Source organism: Sorex araneus, chromosome 1 (genome assembly GCF_027595985.1).
Source record: "Sorex araneus isolate mSorAra2 chromosome 1, mSorAra2.pri, whole genome shotgun sequence".
Classification (NCBI taxonomy): Eukaryota; Metazoa; Chordata; class Mammalia; order Eulipotyphla; family Soricidae; genus Sorex; species Sorex araneus.
Window position 1 is genome coordinate 107,756,745 of NC_073302.1, and position 21,334 is coordinate 107,778,078.

Here is a 21,334-nt window from a genome sequence, read left to right on the forward strand (position 1 = left end):
TTGATCATGTGTCTGCCACACAACCCTGCTATTTTCTCAAACATTTTGTTTTTTGGGTTTTTTTTTGGGTTTTTTGGGGTTTTTTTTTCTTTTTTTTTTTTTTTTTGCTTTTTGGGTCACACCTGGCGATGCACAGGGGTTATTCCTGGCTCATGCACTCAGGAATTACTCCTGGCGGTGCTCAGGGGACCATATGGGATGCTGGGAATCGAACCCCGGGTCGGCCGCGTGCAAGGCAAACACCCTACCTGCTCTGCTATTGCTCCAGCCCCTCTCTCAAACATTTTGAAAGTAAATATCCTCCATAAACAACGGATCTTCAACAATTTTACATGGACTGTTCCACAAACTGGTGACACTAGGAAGAATATCCATGTCCAGGTTAAATGAGAACAATGTCAGGAAGTCTGCCAACTTCTGCATCCTTTCCCCCTAATTCGCCAGCCTGTTTTTGGGTGGGGGGTAACACCCGGCAATGCACAGAGGTCACTCCTTCGCCAGACTTTTAAGCTTAGGTAGAGTAAAGAATCAAAATGCACTCGAGGACTACTCTTTGCAAAGCTGCACTTGAAGCCACATCTTATTCCCATTTCTCTTCATGCATCTAGGTCAGTTTCCTCTCTCTTTGAAGAGCATCTGCAGGTTTGTTTGGGGATCATTCTTTCTATGGTAGAATAAGAATCTGCTGGGAAAGCTTGAGACCCATTTGGAAACCTGCTGCTCCGTTTGTCCCCAGTTCCTGTACGTATAATCACACTTGAGTCACCAGAAAGAAGAACCAATCAATCACCGAAGAATATTTGCCATATAATTGCAAAAACAAAAACCTCAACATTCCTTTTGCTCCCAACCCTCTCAGTGAGAAAATAATTGGAATGAAGAAGTCAGGGCATTCCTTGGTGGCTTCTTTTTAACAAATGACACGTCTCACAATTATGCAACTAACAGGTAGATGGGGCTGAAGGAAAACTAAGCCATTTCCTTAGATTGAATTCTGAAATTGGTCTTTTAAGAAATAGGTGAGCTGAAGCAAGAAAGGAAGTGTGCTTTTATCCCCCTCCTCTAAACTCCGTGTCTCTATCTTATAAATTCCCAGCTTCAATTTTCACTTTGGAAAATGAGCTTAGGCCGTTTTGTCATTGCCCATTCTTCTCTGCTCAACCTTTCACTGACTCTGGCCGCTCTGGAAAAGTGTCATCGTCCTGGGTTCTGCCAGCTGCCTTAATGGAGTGATGCAGCCCTGTGTATGCCAAGGGGAACAGCAGGGATTGTCAAAAACAAAGCATACCTGGCTTTCAGATACAGAGAACACGCAGTCTGGAATGTGCATCTTGCTCTCTCCAGCTGCCGGGAAGGACTGAGATATACATTTCATTAGCTGGGAGCAACTCAGGAGAGAGGCTGGCCAGACGCTGGCAATGAGATGTCTGGGCTGCTTTAAACCACACACTGGATCTCACAGCTACCAAGTGAGCATCTGCATTATAATCACAGGGGCATGGGGCTGGAGAGACAGGACAGCGAGTAGGGGGCCTGCCTTACATACAGCCAACCCAGGTCAATTCCCACCATGAATAATTCTGAGCATAGAGCCAGGAGTAGCTCTGAGAACAGCTGGGTATAGCATATACCCACACACACAAATCTATACATGTATGTGTGTGTGCATATACATGATATATACATATATATAGTGCTATAAACTCACAGTGATAGGAAGAACTGACCCCAAACATTTAAAACTAATAAGCTATAAAGCAAGGTTGTTAACACACAAGGTTTATTATATACAAAAGTCAACTTCTTTCCTATATACCAGCATAATAAAATGAATTTGGAATGGAAAAACATTACTATTTATTTTTATTTATGGTAGCACATCAAAAATTACTTGGGTGTAAATATATCAAAATAATACAAGATTCATACGTGGAAACCCACAACTTATTAGTGAAAGAAATTGACTCCATTTTTATGTCATCCTAAAACTTCTCTAAAAATAAAGTCTGCAGGCTAGGTCAACAGTACTGGGGTTAAGGTGCATGCCTTACATGCAGTCGACCCTGATTCAGTCTCTGGCATCACAAGGGTCACCCAAGGATGGAGATCCCTAGTTTCCTGCCCACCACTTGGTAGGATCCCCCAAATTTCCTTTAAATGTCTGTAGCATTGTACTGCACTGTTCATCAATTTGCTCAAGTGGGCACCAGTAACATCTCCATTGTGAGACTTATTACTGCTTTTGGCATATCAAATACACCACGGGGAGCTTGCCAGGCTCTGCCGTGCTGGAGGGATACTCTCGGTAGCTTGCCAGGCTCTCCAAGAGGGATGGAGGAATCGAACCCGTGTCTACTGACCAAAATTATAACTTCTTTTCAATTAAATAGGTTTCTGACAAATATATGCATACCTTTATTATGAACATGATAATAACAAATCTAATTTTGTTATTATCAAGCAAATTTTCAATGTAATCATGATGGGAAGGGATATTTTAAATATTCATAGCAAACACAAGATGATGCGAGCCAAAGATGTCCATTAATGAGCAAGCCACACGTAATGCTAATACGCTGGTGATTTGTTGCTTACATTTCTGATCAAAGGAAATGCTGTATTTCAGCTAGAAGCTAATGAAATAAAGATGCAAACTCAATTCCATCTCAATTTGCAGTTCCTGAGTTTTAGTTAAGGCTCTCTTGGACAGGAGGGTGTGTGTGTGTGTGTGTGTGTGTGTGTGTGTGTGTGTGTGGTGTGTGTCTCACTGACAGGATAATTCTAAGTAAATTGGATGGGCTTTGTTGGTTTAGCTTTGTTTGAATGCCACACCCAGCAGTGTTTAGTGGCTACTACTAGCCCAGTGCTGGGGTAAGGGTGGGTGGGCGCTTGTCACAGGGAACGAACCCCAGCCTACACCACACCCAGCATTCTCTCCAGATGATGAACTGCCTCTCCTGCCCTGGATAGATTTTTTTTAATAAGGAGAAATTTTCAAAAATTAAGAAAGTGTCCATGGACAGTTCTAAAATCCAACTGCAATAGTGAAATGTTATTGGTAATCTAATTGTCGTCTTGTGTGTGTTGCTGTAGAAACATTTGGCTTGTGTCATGTCTGTCTGAGGAACTGTGGTTGCCAGGTGAGTAACACTGACATTCAGACTAATGAACCTTCTCCTTGACTTTCTTTGCTACTGCCAGTCCCTTCCCTGCCCACCCTTTCGCCTCCTGCAGTTCCAGTGAAGCCAGACCCTAGTTCACAGAGATCCAAGATCAGTGATATGACTTTTCCCCAACATCCCTGCTAACCATCCACTTGGGTCCCTAATGTTTTACTTCTGTTCCAATTTTCTATGGACATTGGATTCTGGATTGTAGACTAAGTACCAAACTGGTCAACAAGCACTTTGTGACTAAGAGAAGAGCATTCCCTGGTCACCGTGCAGAAATGCAGCCCGAATACCAGGTTGAAGACAGGTGGAGTACAACCTCAACCCAAATCTAAAATCTAGAGCTCAGGGGATCCCAGTCCTGTTGAGCCGAGGTCAGCCAAATCACAATGGATTTGCAGACTTATGGCCAAAGTATAGAAGTGCGTTGTTGTAAACCACTTGGGATTATTTGCATTGCAGCATTATGGTGGCAAAATCTGTCTGATGTGAACCATCAACTTCCAAAGTTGGGGCAAACTGGACACATGAAGCAATAGGAGCTGTAAAGAGACTGCTTTTATGCAATAGAAGCCAATACTTTTTTGACATTTTTCAGCCAAGATTTTGATGACAGTCAGTGGAAGCTCAAAAAAAAAAAAGATGATGAATATTGTGACCTTGGCCGGAGCACAGGGCCAAATAGACATGACTATTCCTAGCAGTGACATCAACAATTTCGAAAAGAAGGCCAAGTACCAACAGAAGCAGCACAATGTCCCATCACCATGAAGACAGGGGACACTGAGTTGTGTCCTCCTCCACGCCAAATCCTTCCTTTGAAGTCCTAACACTGACGCCAGTGTACTGGGAGATGTGCCTTAGAGATGACCTGTGTCACATGACCACAAAAGGTTAAAAGCAGGGAATAATAGCTTTATAAGAGGAAGAACAGAAGCAGACATGCCCCCTCCCAGTGTGAGGACCCAGAGAGGGTGAATGTCTACCCCAGGAGGAGGTCCCTCACCAGGACCCCGATCATCCAGCACCCTGGTCATGAATTCCCAACCACACAACACAGAGAACTGAAAGGATTTTCCTACGCACCTAATTCCTATTACTCGGTTAGTGAGCTCAAGCTAAGACATGGTGCTGGTCTCTCACAGAGTGAGGCATGGGCAACCTCCCCCCATGTCCCTGTCTTCCCTGGAGCCTGGCAGCCATGCCCATGAACTGCCTCTGGCACCGTAGAAGCTCATTAACAGCCATGATGAGAGACTCACAAATAAATCTCACAAGAGAGCCACAAGCTGCAGGGATACCTCGAGACATCACACCAGGCTGATTCTCACCGGGGCAACCAGAGGGGCATGGATGAGCCCAGCACCAGCCCCAAAAGAGCCCCAGCAGCCAAAAACCTCCAGAATCCAACCACCATCATGCTCATGGCACATCTCCACAGATTCAGGATGGGCCCCTCATGCATGAGAATGAATCTGCTGAAAACCTCTTAGGTATGCTGCTTTTGTGACCCAAATCTCCCAGTCTCTTGCAGAGTTGGGGATGGGCGACCTCCCCCCATTTCCCTGTCTTCTCCCAGAGCCCATGAACCATATAAACTCATTCACAGCCATGATCCAGAGACTCACAAATCAATCTCACAAGCTGCAGAGATGCTTCAGGATCCCAAAGTCATCTCCAGTTATATCACCCTACTTAAAAATTTTAGAAACCCTGATATACATGGCCGCACTTGTGGCTATACGAGATTTTTATGCTCTACCCCATAGATGTACCAAGAGTAGCACACCACATTTGATGGGGTTAAGGTAGAAGGCAACCGATCTTGATCCAAAAATAAATAAATATTAGCACACAAGGCTCAACGTTTAAAAACATGTTAATAATCTCTTATCACTGTATCACTGTCATCCCATTGTTCATCAATTTACTCAAGCAGGCTCCAGTAACATCTCCATTCGTTCCAGCCCTGAGATTTTAGCAGCCTCTCCTTACTCGTTTTTCCCAATGATTGGATAACCTCTTATACAAGAATTTAATGGCTCCAGGGTGAAGAGATGGTTGTTTCAGCATTGTATAACTGAGACCTAATGTGTGAGGTGAAAATCTCACACATTTTCCTTTAAGGAAACTTTTTAAATTGTTTTTAATGCATTATTCATAACAAGCCATACAAAATAAATTATGTAGGACCTGCTTTGGGGACTATCTTGGGGGGGTTAAAATTTGAAATAATGGTGGTGGGAAAGTGTTATGGTGGTAGTTTGATGTTGGAATATTGAATGTAATAAATTATTATGAACTACTTTATAAAAGTAAAATAAAATTGGGAGGGAAAAAAAAGACATGGTGCCTGGTGTGGCAGAGAAAGGATGGGAGCCAATGAGGAAAGAACATTGTAGATGAGAAGAAATGGATAAGCCTTGCTTGCCAAGAATATAATTCGGTATTTCTCAGAAAACCAAGAGACTGTCCACTCTACAGGGAACTTGGACTCAGGAGTTATCCTTAACCACAGAGCCAGGAGAAAGCTCTGCTCACATTGGGTGTGACCCACTCTGGTCTATATCACAATACAACTTGAAGAAATCATGATTCACTAAAAAAAACCAAATGTATTCTGAAGAGTTAGTCCTCCTTTTTGGTTTTTATGAGTGAAATTTCACCACTTCTGTACATGACATTCATATAATTTGAAATATTTCTCTTTCCCTAACAATAACTTCTAATAAAATATAATTCCAAATACTTGAACTATTATCATGTAAAATTGCTATCTCTCCTAATCATTCAACAAGTATCATGGGGTCCCTACTATAAGTTAGACACAGACATTGCAGGAGCACTAACATAGAGAATCAACCCAATGGGCTAACATAGGAGTTAGGCAACAGGAGTTCAATATACAACAATTAAATATACAGGCATTTAAAAAATCTGTATCACTGTATCACTGTCATCCCATTGTTCATTGATTTACTCGAGCGGGCACCAGTAATGTCTCCATTTCTCTCAGCCCTGAGATTTTAGCAGCCTTTTCTTACTCATCTTTCTCAGTGATTGGAGGCTTCTTTCAGGGTCAGGGAATTAGGCCTGTTATTGTTACTGTTTTGGGCTTATCGAATATGCCACAAGTAGCTTGCCAGGCTCTGCTGTGCGGGCGGGATACTCTCGGTAGCTTGCCAGGCTCTCCCAGAGGCAAATATATTTATTTCCCTCTGTGATGATGTGTTACATGGCTGTGAAGCGGCCGCACGGTCGAAGAATATGTTCACTCGCTCTCCGCAGCTGCACAAGCGTGAATCCAGACCCAGCAAAACCTCTTTCGGTGTGAGCAACTCCTCGCAGAATGTCTCCAGCCTGAGAACTAAGCCTCGGCCCCATGCCCGCCCAGGAGGGGAAAGGTATTTCTCTCTCTCGCCTCTTTCTCTCCGGGGATGAAGGGCGCGGTGGCCGCCATATTAAGACGACCACAGATTGGGTTTTCAAGCCTGCAATTATCTAATATCTGGAAGAAATCTCCCTGGACTTCTGGTTAAAGTACAGAAATTCAAAACTGCGCGGCCGCTACTGCGATGTGATGGCTCAGCTACCGCGGCCGTGCGACCTTATTTGTCTTCACAGTAGGTCTGAATCTAGTGGGGTACTCCTAACAACAATAGTGAGGTTTGTGTTGAAATATTGAATGTAACCAAAGTAAACAGAATGTAAAATGAAACTTATCAGTTACAAGGTAGGGGGTGGGGGGGCGGGATGGAAGGTGTACTGTGTGGGGGTTTTTTTTGTTTTTTTTTTTTTGGTGGTGGTATATGGGCACTGGTGAAGAGATGGTTGTTTCAGCATTATATAACTGAGACCTAAGCCCAAAAGCATTGTAATCTTCCACACGGTGATTTAATAAAAAAAAAAAGAAAAAAAAAAAAGAATATGTTCACTCGTGTGAGGCTTGGCCCGAGCATGTGGAAAGTGGCCTGGAGCATGGCAGCTGTTGGGTCGTGGAGGTAGATAGAAAAAAATCTAATTAAGAAAAAATACAAGTATTTTAATGAGTATTTAACAAGAAATAAGGTACATGCAAGATAAGATCACAATTTTTGCCATTTTCAAGACATTTCCTATTAATAGAATCCCATATGGAGTACATGTGGAATAGTTTTGCAGTTGACCTCAGTCACTGTGGCCCTTGGATCAAATCACAACCTTTCAAAATCCTGTTTATAAAAAATTACTGTAGAATGTGCTGCTTTATATGCAAACTAAAACAGTATTTTAAAATATCTCGTTAAAATAATTACAAAAAAACACTCATAATAGATTCAGATTATAGCCACACTTTCAAGTCACAGACATGTTTTTAAATCACAAAGTCTCTTGTTCATTAGACGTCTCAACCAGTATTGCTCAGGTCAGGAATGTAGCTCAGTGGTAGAATGCAGGTTTCATGTGTCTGAGCTCCTGAGTTCGATTCCCAGCACCACAGAAACATACTTAATGAAGTAGACTGTTCAAAATCCAGTGAGTAATTACTCAGCAATGTTTAAAGATGCTAGCCTATGGGCTGCCGTGGTAGCACGTATGCTTAGCTTGCCTTGCCTAAGGCTGACTCCAGCCTGATTCCCCACACCACGTGGTCTTCAAGAGTGATCCTGAGAGCTCTGAGCACTGCTGGGTGTGACACAAAAACAAGCAGAGAAGTGCTAACGTGAAACGAAAGTTTGAACTGAAGCTATTTGACATCCCAACTACTCTTCCGAAGGAAACTCAACAACAAAAGTCTGTGACACATGTGATTTTCAAGAGGTTTCTGATTTCTCTGTCCATGAAAATGAAAGCTTTCCGTGTGCTAGAAGGAACCCACTGTGACGAATAGAATTTCCGTGATGAGACCACCGTGTTCCTTGCCCTCATTCCCAGAACTCATGACTATGAAACTCTCTCCAGCACTGTTATAGCCTATGGCCCCAACGGTCCTTCAAAGGAGATTCTCTGAGGGAGCTTAATCTCGTCACGCTCACTTTGACAAACCTGAGCTTAGGCCCACTGATGGCATTAGCAGTGGGGTAGGAGGAGAAGATAGGAGGCGAAGCTGATGATATCTGAAGCATAAAATAGGATTCACACGCTGGTCGAAGATGAAGGGGACCGCCAAAAGGACGGAGCAAGCAGCAGGGAACCAAAGGTCTCAGTCCCACAGCAGTTAGGAACCCGATTCTGGCAACGCCCTTCCTTCAGGACCTGACAAGGAGATTCTTCTCCAGAACTACAGAAAACAGCAACAACAAAACCCAGAGCTCGCTCTACAGCTTACCTGAATATTCATCTTGTGAGATCCTGGAGCAGAGATATCAACCAGATGTCTGAATCAATAAACTGTGAATTAATAAGGGACTCTTGTTTTACGCCATTAAGCGGGTGATAATTTGTTATGCCAGCATTTAAAAAAAAAAAAAAAACGTAAACCCTCTTATCCTCTGTAAATGACTCTAAGCCAAGTTCTTATTTTCCATTGTTAGGACTGCTTGAGCCGCTGTCAACATATTTAATATACAGTGTTGTCTCTCCTTACAACCCTGACCTTGCTTGTCTTTGCTGCAGCAGTGTTCGACTTCTTCCTGCTGCTAGTCCAGCACCCATTAATTAACCTCGGCCTTCACCTAGGGTGCTATATAATCTGATCCCCTGGCTGCTGTGTTACCTCACCCACCTCAATCTCTCAGCAAGCTTTCCCTCCTTCTAGAATTCTACCATTTTCACCAACATGTGAGATGTCACACCAATTGAACTACCAGTGGTCCTTTTGTCCCCCTGAGGAGGTATTGCTTTAACCTTATAATTATCTTTTGCTTCGTAATTTGCTTAATTGCAGACTTGGCAAATTGGAAAATGGGGACCTCACAAAGCAGTATTGGATTTCAGTTATCCTTGCAACTGTAACACACACTTTACTTCTCTGGTGTGGTGAAATAGGAATGTGCAGTTTTCAGAAAACACTTGATCCTTGACTCATGATCTAGACTGGGTGAAAACTGACCCTCCTTTTCAAAGAGAGCCCATGGAGCTACCAAGTTCCATTTAAGATTCTTGCATTGGGGCCCAGAGTGATTGTACAACTGGTAGGGAAATTGCTTTGCATGCTGCTGACCTGAGTCGGAACCCCAGCATCCCATCCATATGCCCCTCCCCGACCCCACCCCCCACCTGCCAGCCTGTCAAGAGTTATCCCAGGGCACAGAGCCAGGAGTACGACCTGAGTATACCACTGGTGTGAGCCAAATAAGCAAACAAAAAAGATTTTTGAATTAAAGGACCTCAGTCTGGGGCTGGAGCGATAGTACAGTAGGCTTGATTCTCAGCATCCCATAAGGTCCCCCTGAGCACCACCAGGAGTAATTGCTGAATGCAGAGCCAGGAGGAACTCCTGTGTGTCACCAGTGTTACCCAAAGAGAAAAGAAAGAAAGAAAGAAAGAAAGAAAGAAAGGAAGAAAGAAAGAAAGAAAGAAAGAAAGAAAGAAAGAAAGAAAGAAAGAAAGAAAGAAAGAAAGAAAGAAAGAAAGAAAGAAAGAAAGAAAGAAAGAAAGAAAGAAAGAAAGAAAGAAAGAAAGAAAGAAAGAAAGAAAGAAAGAAAGAAAGAAAGAAAGAAAGAAAGAAAGAAAGAAAGAAAGAAAGAAAGAAAGAAAGAAAGAAAGAACCTCCGTCTACAAGAGGAAGGTCGCTGGGAAGCAGCCCCAGCAGATTCCTCTCTGGGGGATAAAGACGCCAGGAAAGTAAAACCAGTAAATTCTCACTGATACAGCACAAGTGGGATGGTGGCGCACTGGGTAAATTCAGTCGGTCACTTTAAATCTCGCACAGCAGCAGATAAAAGGAAGTTCCCAGCCCTCCCTACTCCCCTCTCATCTCTTCTCTTCCCCTTTTCTCTTCTCCTTCATCTCTCTCCCTCTCCCCAACATCCCCCACCACCCTCCCCCCACCTCCCTGCAAACACACGCACACAGGCAGGGCTCGCACCCAGACAGACGGCGGGAGTACCAGCAAGCCCCACAGCCCGACAGTGGCAGCATACAGGCAGGGCTCAGATACCCAGGGAAGTTCTGATTCGGGCAGGCCTCGGATGCCCAGGCAGGGACAGATACTGAACACAGGAGTCTCATCCATGGCACAGGGGCACAGTAGGAGACTAAGGAGAGCAAGATGGCAGGGAGCACTGGGGTATGGTCCGAAAAGGGCCAGCAATATGATTTCCGGCCAGGAAAGCGTACGTGAGACAGAAAGCAACGTGGGGGCAGGACCTGGGGGCCAGATGTGGCCATTGTACACTGGAGGCAGGTAGGTGGCGAGGGCTGGGACCAGGAGGTTGTACAGGGGACAGTGACAAGGACAGGATGAGTCATTCACAGGTAAAGGGGTGCCTGGACATTTGGGAATGGACCCAGACCCATCTACTTAAACTGTACAATAAATTCTATTTTTTTATAAAGTAGTTCACAATATTTGATTACATTTAATATTCCAACACCAATCCCACCACCATTACACCTTCCCACTACCATATTTCAGATCTTTCCATCCTCAACCCAACCCCAGCCCCAAAGTGGAACTGAAATAATTTATTTTGTATTGTTTGTTATGAAAAAACCACTGAAAATGCTACCAGCAAAGTTTCCTTAGGGGAAAGAGTGTGAAGATTGTTGTATTTTGCAGGGGCCATTAAGCTCTTCTATAAGATATTGCTAACATATTGTTAAAGGTTGAGCCTTGTGTGATCTTAGAGGGAAATATTTTTTTACTGAGATTTATATATAAACTCTAATTTTCAATCTTCTGAGTATACCGGAAGTCCAATGGGCTATCCATTGTGTGATAGCACAGCATTTGCCTTGCATGTGGCTGACCTGGGTTCGATTCCTCCATCCCTTTTGGAGAGCCTGGCAAGCTATTGAGAGTATCGCACCCACACCGCAGAGCCTGGCAAGCTACCTGTGGCATATGCGATTTGCCAAAAACAGAAATAACAAGTCTCACAATGGAGACGTTACTGATGCTCGCTCGAGCAAATCGATGAACAACGAGATGACGATAGTGCTGAGTATACCAATTTCTTATACGGTTCTTATGCAATGCCAATCATTTATGCAATTCATTTTAATGCAATGCTATACACCAACACAGGGAAATCCACTTTCACGTTAACACAACCAGGTGGAATAAGAATGATTCCCTGAGGCCTGGTGTGCAGTGGCTGCAAACAGCGGCTCTCTTGGTGCGACACGGAGCCTGTGACTTGTAGAGGCTGCCACCAGGAACCTGGGAGATTGCACTTGTTCAGTGACATTCCTATCTGCCCACATGCTATCCCCGGTCTTAGGTTCCAGGCAGGTATGGTACGTGTCCTTGAAATGTCCCAGGGCCTGTTGCTCAGTCCACGTTGGCCAAACCACTGTGTCCATCCACACCAAACACGTGACCGAGGCCAAGGCCACGTTCCCTGAGCGCCAGAAGATCCACATTCCCAAGAAATGAGACAACTAAATTCGAGGAGGATGAGTTTGAAGACAACGTGGCCAGAAAGAGACGCATCCCGGGTGGCTGTGGGGGCAGGTACATCCCGAACTGTGGGCCTCGGGACAAATGGAGAATGCAGAACCCCAAAAAGTCATGGAGCTATACCCAGCCCCCACATCCGCCCTGTTTCTTTTGTTTAATGAATGAAAAATTGCAACTGAAAAACAAAGGTTTGGACATAGAGTCCTACCCAGACAGTGTGAAGATACAGTCTCTCCATCTGGAGAAAATTAGAAAGTCAATAAAGAAACAGAGGAGAGAGTCTTTGGTCATATTAGAAGGAAATGAGAAGCAGTTTTAAAAGCAAAGCAGGAAAGTCTCGACTGCAGAGATAATTTTAAATGGAGTATTTGAAGAGGGAGCAGTTAAAGCAAACACTCCTATTAGAATGGCCCAATCCCGAGCACTGACAACACCAAATGCTGATAAGGGTACGGAACAGCGGGATCCCGCCTAACTCTCATTCATTACCGAGGGGGAAGCAAAATGGTGCATATTCACTCTGGAAGAGAGCTCAGCAATTTCTTCAAAAGCGGAAAATACTCTTACCATATGATACAACAAGCAGGATGCTTGGTATTTATCCACATGAAATATCCATTTGCATCCACACAAAACCCCCCACACAGATGTGTCTAGAAACTGAATTCATAATTGCCCGAACTTGGAAGCAATCAAGATGTCCTTCAGGAGATGGGTGGATAAACTGTGGTGATACGAGATAACGGAATACTATTTAGCACTAAGGAGAAATATATAAAGCCATCAGAAGACAGGAAATGAGGCCAGAGAGCTATTACAGGGGTTAGGGAACATGTAAAATATGGAAATTGACCTGGGTTCAATCCCCAGATCCATCTGACTCCTGAGCACAGCCAACGGTAGCCCTGGAGGTCCCCACCCCTGCTGGGGTGGTCCTGGTGGTCCTGAGGGACAATGAATCCTGTACACCCACTGAACCGCCAGAACAGGCAGCCAAGAAACACTGGAAGTGGTTCTCGGGCACTGAGAGCCCCCTCAAAAAAGGAGAAAAAAAATAGAAAAACCTTAAATGCATGTCAAAGAAATTGCCCTGGAAAGCTTACAAAGGGTCTGGTTCCAACTTTACGGAATTCTGAAAGACAGAATATGAAAAAGTCATTGACTGCCACAATTGGAAGAGGAGAAGAGAAGGAAAAATGAGTCCAGCATAAAGAATTTTTAATTATAATATTTTAAATATTTTTAAATAATTTTTAAATTATTCAGTATAGTCATCATAATGGTGGCTACATGCCACTATACCTTTGTCCAAATCCATAGACCATCTTCGCTAAGGATGAATCCTAATGTCAACTATGACTTTGGGACATTATGAGTTGCCCATGTGTAATGTGTCCATGTAATTTTACCAGTTGTAACAAGTACCATTACAGTGGGGGAAATGTTAATAATGGGAAAGACCAGCCATGTGTAAGAGGGGTGAGGTAAAAAATAAAATCTATTTTCATTTCAATTTCACTATAAATCTAAAGTTGCTCTTTAAAAAAATAGACTTGGGTAATAGGGGCTGGAGCGATAGCACAGTGGGTAGGGCATTTGCCTTGTACACAGCCGACCAGGGTTCAATCTCCAGCATCCCATATGGTCCTTTGAGCACCACCAGGAGTAATCCCTGAGCACAGAGCCAGGAGTAACCCCTGAGCATCACTGGGTGTGACCCAAAAAGCAAAAGAATAAAAGGAAGGAAGGAAGGAAGGAAGGAAGGGAGGGAGGGAGGGAGGGAGGGAGGGAGGGAGGGAGGGAGGGAGGGAGGAAAAGAAAGAAAGAAAGAAAGAAAGAAAGAAAGAAAGAAAGAAAGAAAGAAAGAAAGAAAGAAAGAAAGAAAGAAAGAAAGAAAGAAAGAAAGAAAGAAAGAAAGAAAGAAAGAAAGAAAGAAAAAGAAAGGAAGAGTAAGAAAGGAACAGAAAGAAAGAAAAGAAATTTTGGTGATATAAATAGCAGCAGAAATTATGGAAGAAAACAGATCTGTGACTTGGATCATTGAAAAGTGACCATTCTTCCTGGGCATTTTGGGGGTAGAAAGATGCAGTTACATCATAAATGTTAGCACTACTGTAACCACGTCACTTAAGCTACAACAAAGGTGTTTAATTTAAGAGGCTGCTATAGGCTGCTGTAAAGAAAACCATTATTGACTGAGCCAGCATTTATATTTCTCATCATTCTGGATGGAAGGCTAGAGGTCTCAGATCAGGATACCAACAAGGTCAAGTGCATTGTGAGAACAGGTCTACTGATGCTGAGTCTTCACAAGCAGAGAGAAAAAGGTCAAGATCAGAAGGTTCAACCCCTAACACTGATGCTTTCCTGGGCACTGCTAGGAGTGACCCCTAAGCATCGCCTTAGGAGGAGGCTCCAAGCACTACCAGTTGGGTTCCTTCCCAAAAAAAAGTATTTTCAATGATGCATTATTTTAAAAATTGTATGAGGTTCTGGGAAAGAAGGCAGCTGGAATAGAGAAGGGATCACTAAGTCAATGATGGTTGGAGGGATCATTGGGGAAGGGAGATGTGTGCAGAAATTAGATAAAGGACCAAACGTGATAACCTCTCAGTATCTGTATTGCAAACATAATGCCCAAAAGTAGAGAAAAAGTATGAGAGAAATTGTCTGCCATAGAGGCGATGGGAGTGTTGGGAGGTGTGGGGTGGGGATATGGGGGACATTGGTGGTGGAAAGTGTGCACTGTGCACTGGTGGAGGGATGAGTGCTTGATCATTGTATGACTGAAACTCAAACATGAAAGCTTGTAACTGTATCTCATGGTGATTTAATATTTTTAAATTATAAAAATTTCATGAGGACAGAAGAGATCCAGGGAAGTACTGAAGTTGAAGGAAAGAGAAGGTCTGATGGGCCTAAGAAGACAAACGGAGAAGCTGGATTAAGAATCTTGAATCTGGGGGCTGGAGCGATAGCACAGTGGGCAGGGGGTTTGCCTTGAACTCGGCCGACCCAGTTTCGATTCCCAGCATCCCATATGGTCCCCCAACACCGCCAGGAGTAATTCCTGAGTGCATGAGCCAGGAGTGACCTCTGTGCATTGCTGGGTATGACCCAAAAAGCAAAAAAAAAAAAAAAAAGAAGAAGAAAAGAATCTTGATTCCTCTGAGCAGAAGTAGAAGGGAAGGAGGGTCCAAAATGCTTGTCGAACATCGCCTCTTCTTTGTGCTGGCGTCATGTCATGCCATCAGCTGAGGCATCCATGCACGTGGATCAGGAGTTTGCAGAGTTTGAGACTTGGAGGAGGGAGGGAGGGAATGTCAACAGGAATTGGCCTGAGACAAAAAGTTTACGCAGCAATAATGTTCAGGCTTTCTCTGCTACTCTTTCAGCAGTTCCACATCTGACTTCTACCCTTGAAAGATGAAAAGTTCTCTGAGAACTGAGGTGCGGTGTGACCACTTGGCACAGGGAGAAACTTTCTTCTGAGCAGGAGTTGCAGAAAGGCTTTCTCCAGCGGGAGAAGCTGTTAGACCAGACGTGAGGAGAGGCCCCGGGCTGGGCATCTGGGGAGACCGTCACCATGCAACCTCGGAAGCCCTGCGAGGTGGGGAAGTTGCAAGCCTTCTCAGGTCCAAGACTCTGTGAGACACCCCGCAGGCGTTACCGATCACACACTACAGGGAGGAAGCCGGGTCGGCGACGAAGCCAAGCTCCATGGCCCAAGGCTGCCAGGCTCTGAAGACTCATGCCGTGTGGCAGAGGCTAAGTGATGAGTACGAATTGCTCGTGTGAGAGAGGCAGAGACCAATGACCAGGCTCAGGTGACAGGGATTCTTACCACTGCTTTCTGGAGAGAAGGAAACTTCCGGGGAACCATTAGCGACTTTAACTGAAAAATATTAACTAAATTCTCCTCAGTGGGAACCAGGCACAAGAAAGTGCTCATTCACACTTCATAAAAATGAATCTTAGGAAACAAATTATGCCACCCCTATGAGGCAATACAATGTAGTGAGAAAATCAGTCGACTATTCTATTTATTGGAGAGGGGCGTACATATTGGTTTTCAGGGCTTACTCCTAACTCTGTGCTCAGGAATCACCCCTGGTAACCTTATGTGGTTCTGGGGATCAAACCCAGGTGAGCAAGGTGAGTGCCTTCCCCCTGTGCTATCTCACTAGTCCCAGGCTACTCTTTCTTTTTTTTTTTTTTTAATTTTTATTAAATCACCATGTGGAAAGTTACAAAGTTCTCAGGTTTATATGTCAGTTATACAATATTCAAACACCCATCCCTTCACCAGTGCCCATATTCCACCACCAGAAACCCCAGTATACCCCCCGCCCCCGCCCCCTACCCCCTACTGTTTAACTAATGAATTTCACTTCATTTTTTCTTTACCTTGATTACATTCCATAATTCAACACAAAACTCACTATAGTTGACATAACTCTCTCTCTCTCTCTTTTTTTTTTCTCTTTTTCCTTTTCCCTTTTTTTTTTTTTTCGTTTTCCCCCTCATCCCCCTTCCTGCACCTCATAGTATGGTGTTCGCCACGCCACGTTGGCCAGCGTGGGGCTTTTGCTTAGTTCACAGTCCAGAGGTGGCTGCTACATTAAAAACCTTCAATATTTTCAACAAAAACTTACTGTTATTATTTGGAGTTTCCCCCCCAAGTCAGACCGGTTCAAATGGAACCGATTCACATTGCTGAACAATTATAAATGTTAAGTCGCGCGGACGCAGCAGCGTCCACGCGGTTTTGGATTTCTGTATAAAGTCCAGGGAGAATTCTGCCAGAAATTACATAGCCCAGCTCACAGTCCCAGTGCATTGCTGTAAGAAGTCTCTGAATTCAAAGTCTTTAGGCGCAGAGGGTCCGATCCGCGCTCAGCGGCTCCGGGTTTATCTGGGCTGAGGGCGTGCCGGTTACGCCCCCTTCCCGTGAGTTCCTGGGAGCCCCCAAAGTAAAATCCGAATACCAGTGGGTCTGGAATCAGAAGATGGCGCCTGCCACATGGTGCCGCCAGCCCGCCGCTTTCCATGCAGGAAGACAGGGTGGGGAGGAAAAAAAAAATCCACCCCCAGCAGCACCGAGTTGTAGCCCAGTTTGGTGTCCCAATGCATTGCTCTCGGGTGCTGCGCTGGATGCCCGAATGTGTTACATCTTTGGAGTCAAAGTCTTTAAGCGCCGCAGAGGGTCCGATTCGCGCTCAGCGGCTCCGGGTTTATCTGGGCCGAGGGCGTGCCGGTTACGCCCCCTTCCCGTGAGTTCCTGGGAGCCCCCAAAGTAAAATCCGAATACCTGTGGGTCTGGAATCAGAAGATGGCGCCTGCCACATGGTGCCGCCAGGCTACTCTTTCTTCTCTGGAAGATTCGTACCATCTCCCCTGGTGTCTCGCTAGGCACATATCTCTAGCACTGCTATGCTGAGGAGAAGAGCGTCGCCCTTTGTTCAGAGAGCCGTTCTTCAGAACTACAGCATTTCACCAAAGGTTGGACTTGGAAAATTCAAGCAACCTTCTCTGTAAGTGGAAGGAAGAAAACGGGCTGGAGTGGTCATTGTTTGACCTTCATCTTTCTGCTTTGATTTCTGGAATAGTATGTTCAGCCTCTCCTCTCTCTTCATCTCTCCTCCTCTTCTCTCTCTCTCTCTCTCTCTTTCACTCTGTCTCTCTTTCACTCTCTCCTCTCTCCTCCTCTTCCTTCTCCTCTCTCTCTCTTTCTGTGTGTGTCTCTCTATCCTCTCTCCTCCTCTTTTCTCTCTCTCTCCTCTCTCCTCCTCCTCCTTCTCCTCTGTCTGTCTGTCTTCCTTCCTCCCTCCGTCCCTCCCTCCCCCCTTCTTCGTTGCACGATACAGGTGAAGTCCCCAAAATGGCTCTGATGGGGGTTCTCTTGCCATGGTGACATGCCGTGGGCCCTGTATTTAGGCTACACAGCCAACTCTCCCTCAGACATACTCCAGAACAATCTAGCTGGTGGAAACTGCTTGACGTGTGGAAAGCCGCAGTGCGGACTGCCTCCAGCTCCTGCAGAAAGTCACGGCTCTTGTGCCGCTAGGTGAGATGTCTAAGGGTACACGTCAGACAAAATATGGGGAAACAAAGCCCAACACATAAACAGTTCAATGGAACCGTGATCACAGATTCCACATTTGCTTGTTTAAGGTGAGGAGACTATTTTCTCCACCCATAGCAAAAATAAAAGCAGAGATGTGGGAGAGATCAGAAGACCTTAGACTCAGTGCCTCTGAGAGATGCTGGAAATGTAGATTGGTAGGTTTTTTGTTTGTTTGTTTTGTTTTTGGGGTCACACCAGGCGATGCACAGGGGTTACTCCTGGCTTTGCACTCAGAAGTTACTCCAGGCGGTGCTCGGGGGACCATATGGGATGCCAGGGATTGAACCCGGGTCAGCCGTGTGTAAGGTAAATGCCCTCCCGCTGTACTATCGCTCCAGTCCTGGTTTTGCTTTTTAAAATAGCACTGTCGCACTTAAAAAAAAATTACTGACAAATTCATCCTGAAAGTGACAAGAGGTATGTAATTTTCAAAGAGAAAATCCTGCCTCAAATACAGTGTGTGTGTGTGTGTGTGTGTGCGCGCGCGCGCGCGCGCGAGCGCGCACGCGTACAGGCTTGTTATTTCTCTGGCTCATCTTCCACGGCCCCATGTCTGTGACACCCCCAAACCCCACCCCCAGCGGAGATACCTCCAGACAGCTCTGGATCTGCGCCTCAGGAACCGGCTTCCCCTGCACAGAGAATGAGAGGGGTTGGGTGCCGAATAAGGAAAAAGATATGACCACAAGGTGGCAGTAGCTCACATTAGCCTTCTTGGAGGGTCACCTGGACCCACTCACGCTGAGAGGACGGTCCAGAAGTTATCCTACAGGGTCTGAATCCGGAAGTTCTAGCAAGCGAGAGTAGGGAGGTCAAAGGGGGGGGGGGGGTGTCTATGTCTAAATGATGGCACTCAGCACCTTATCAGGGAGTCTCTAAAGGTGTGTTACCAACTTGGGTCTTGGCAGTCTGGGGGTCTGGATGCAAGAACAACAGACACAAACATAAATGGGGCTACATTAAGTAGAAAGCTTTTTCCGTGATGTAGGAAACGTGGGCTAATATCAAAAGGCACTCTATTGAACGGGAGAAAATATTTTCTCATAATATGTCAGAGAAAGAGCTCATAGCCACTGTATATAAAGAACTCACAAAGCTCAACAAACCCCCAGTAATTCCATCCAAAAATGTCACCTCTCCTGACAAGACATACAGGCGACTGGTAGGCAGAGATTGTTGGCTTCTTTTATTTTTTTCTTTTTCCTTTTTTCCTTTTGGGTCCATACCTGGCATGCTTTGAGCTTCCTCCAGGCTCTTGGCTTAGGGATCACTCCTGACGGTGCTTGGGTATGGAACCAGAACGGAGCTAGGTCAGCCACGAGCGAGGTAATGCTCCTACCCACTGCAGCATCACGCCAGTCCCAATTGTTGATTCCTTCACAGCAGCGTGATCTCTTCCTGACTCAACTCCAAAGTCAATCACAGACTTGCTCTGGATGTTCTCTACCCATGCCTGTGGCCACTGACCCCAGAGAGCTATCAAACACTTACACGAATTAGGATGAAGTTAAGAGAACCTCAGTACTGGAATATGGGAGATGAGAACTTGAAATGTGGCACGAGAGGCAGGAGATCAGGCAGACAAGGTTTCTTGAAAGCCAAGTGAGGGAAGACTTCCAAGGCAGCAAAGAAATCAGCTGTGCCATAAGGCAGCTGGTTGTTCATCTGATCTCAGTCTTGGGCACTGAAACCATCCGAATTCATCGGAGACTTGTCCCTTGCTTAGGGCAGAATCTATCTGCATGGGTGCCTCAGCGCTGCCTGCTGGCTAGCACGAAAGGCTCACAAGTGTGTAAGATTCTGAAATTCTGACTGTAAGAGCATGCTGTGACTCCACAAGAAGAAAACAGCCAACCCCATCAGAAAATGGGGCAATGAAATGAACAGAAACTTTCTCAAGGAAGAAATCCGAATGGCTAAAAGACACATGAAAAAAATGCTCCTCATCACTAATCATCAGCGAGATGCAGATCAAAACAACAATGAGATGTCATCTCACACCACAGAGACTGGCCCAGATCCAAAAGAACAAAAGTGACCAGTGTTGGCGCGGATGTGGGGAGAAAGGGACTCTCCTTCACTGCTGGTGGGAATGCCAACTGGTTCAGCCCTCTTGGAAAACAGTATAGACACTTCTCAAAAAATTAGAAATTGAGCTCCCATTTGACCCAGCAATACCACTCCTGGGAATATATCCCAGAGATGCAAAAAAATATAGTAAAAGTGACATCTGCACTTATATGTTCATTGCAGCACTGTTCACAATAGCCAAAATCTGGAAAAAACCTGAGTGCCCGAGAACAGATGACTGGTTAAAGTAAGTTTGGTACATGTACACAATGGAATACTATGCAACTATTAGAAAAGATGAAGTCATGATATTTGCATATAGGTGGATCAACATGGAAAGTATCATGTTAAGTGAAATGAGTCAGAAAGAGAGGGACAAACATAGAAAGATTGCACTCATTTGTGGAATATGAAGTAACAGAATGGGAGACTAACACCCAAGAATAGTAGAAATAAGTACCAGGAGGATTCCTCCACAGCTTGGAAGCTGGCCTCACATGCTAGGTGAAGAAGCAGCTCTGATAGAGAAGGGATCACCAAGCAAAGGGTGCTAGACGAGCCCAATAGTGATAGGAGATACGGGCTGAAAATAGACTATTGACTGAACATGATGCCTACTTAATACTTCTGTAGCAAACCACAACACCCAAAGAGAGAGAGAGAGAGAGAGAGAGAGAGAGAGAGAGAGAGAGAGCAAAAGGGAATGCCCTGCCACAGAGGCGGGGTGGAGTGAAGGGGACAGGGTGGGGGTTGGGGGGAGGGACGCTGGGACCATTGGTGGTGGAGAATGGGCACTGGTGGAGGTATGAGTACTCGATCATTGTATAACTAAAACGCAAGCATGAAAATTTGTAAGTCTGTAACTTTATCTCACAGTGATTCACTAATAAAAAAAGCGCATGTTGTGAAGGTGCCTACTAGTAAGCTCCAGACATACACACAGATTCCGAGGGCAACAAATGACAAGATCATGTCTTACTGAAGGGGGGGGGGGGTGGTGGAGAGGCAGCTGTCTTCCTGGAACTCAGTGAAGCGTTTCTATCAGAGCTTCAAATGCTTGACGAGGATTGCCAGAAAGTGTCATTTTAATTATTTTCACAGACCACATTTGCAAAGCCTTCCTCATGCCATCTTTGTCACACAGCTTTAATTATTCATCTCTTTGTTTCAGTTACCCAGTTCTGCCACTGAAAGTCCATGCCAGCGTTGGTACCCATCGCTTCTCTCTCCAAATCCAGAATGTTTGTTTCTCACATCGTGAAACAGGCACGTTTTCCCAAATTAATGATCATTGGAATGATGTTTTCTTCAAAATCAGAAATCTAATTAATTCCTCTGATACATTTTTTATTTAACTCGGGCGCAGTTTAATGGAAAGTGGCAGTATTCAGCGGTAGGAGAAACCACTGCCTTTGCATAGCA

The 21,334-nt window shown here is 44.9% G+C and overlaps 1 non-coding gene across 1 annotated transcript; it reads left to right on the plus strand.

Moving 5' to 3' along the window:
* Positions 1-11,350: 11,350 nt before the first annotated feature.
* Positions 11,351-11,488, plus strand: LOC129400903 (small nucleolar RNA SNORA70). Its single transcript, XR_008627959.1, has one exon. It is a non-coding gene; the product is annotated as a small nucleolar RNA SNORA70 (small nucleolar RNA).
* Positions 11,489-21,334: the final 9,846 nt, after the last annotated feature.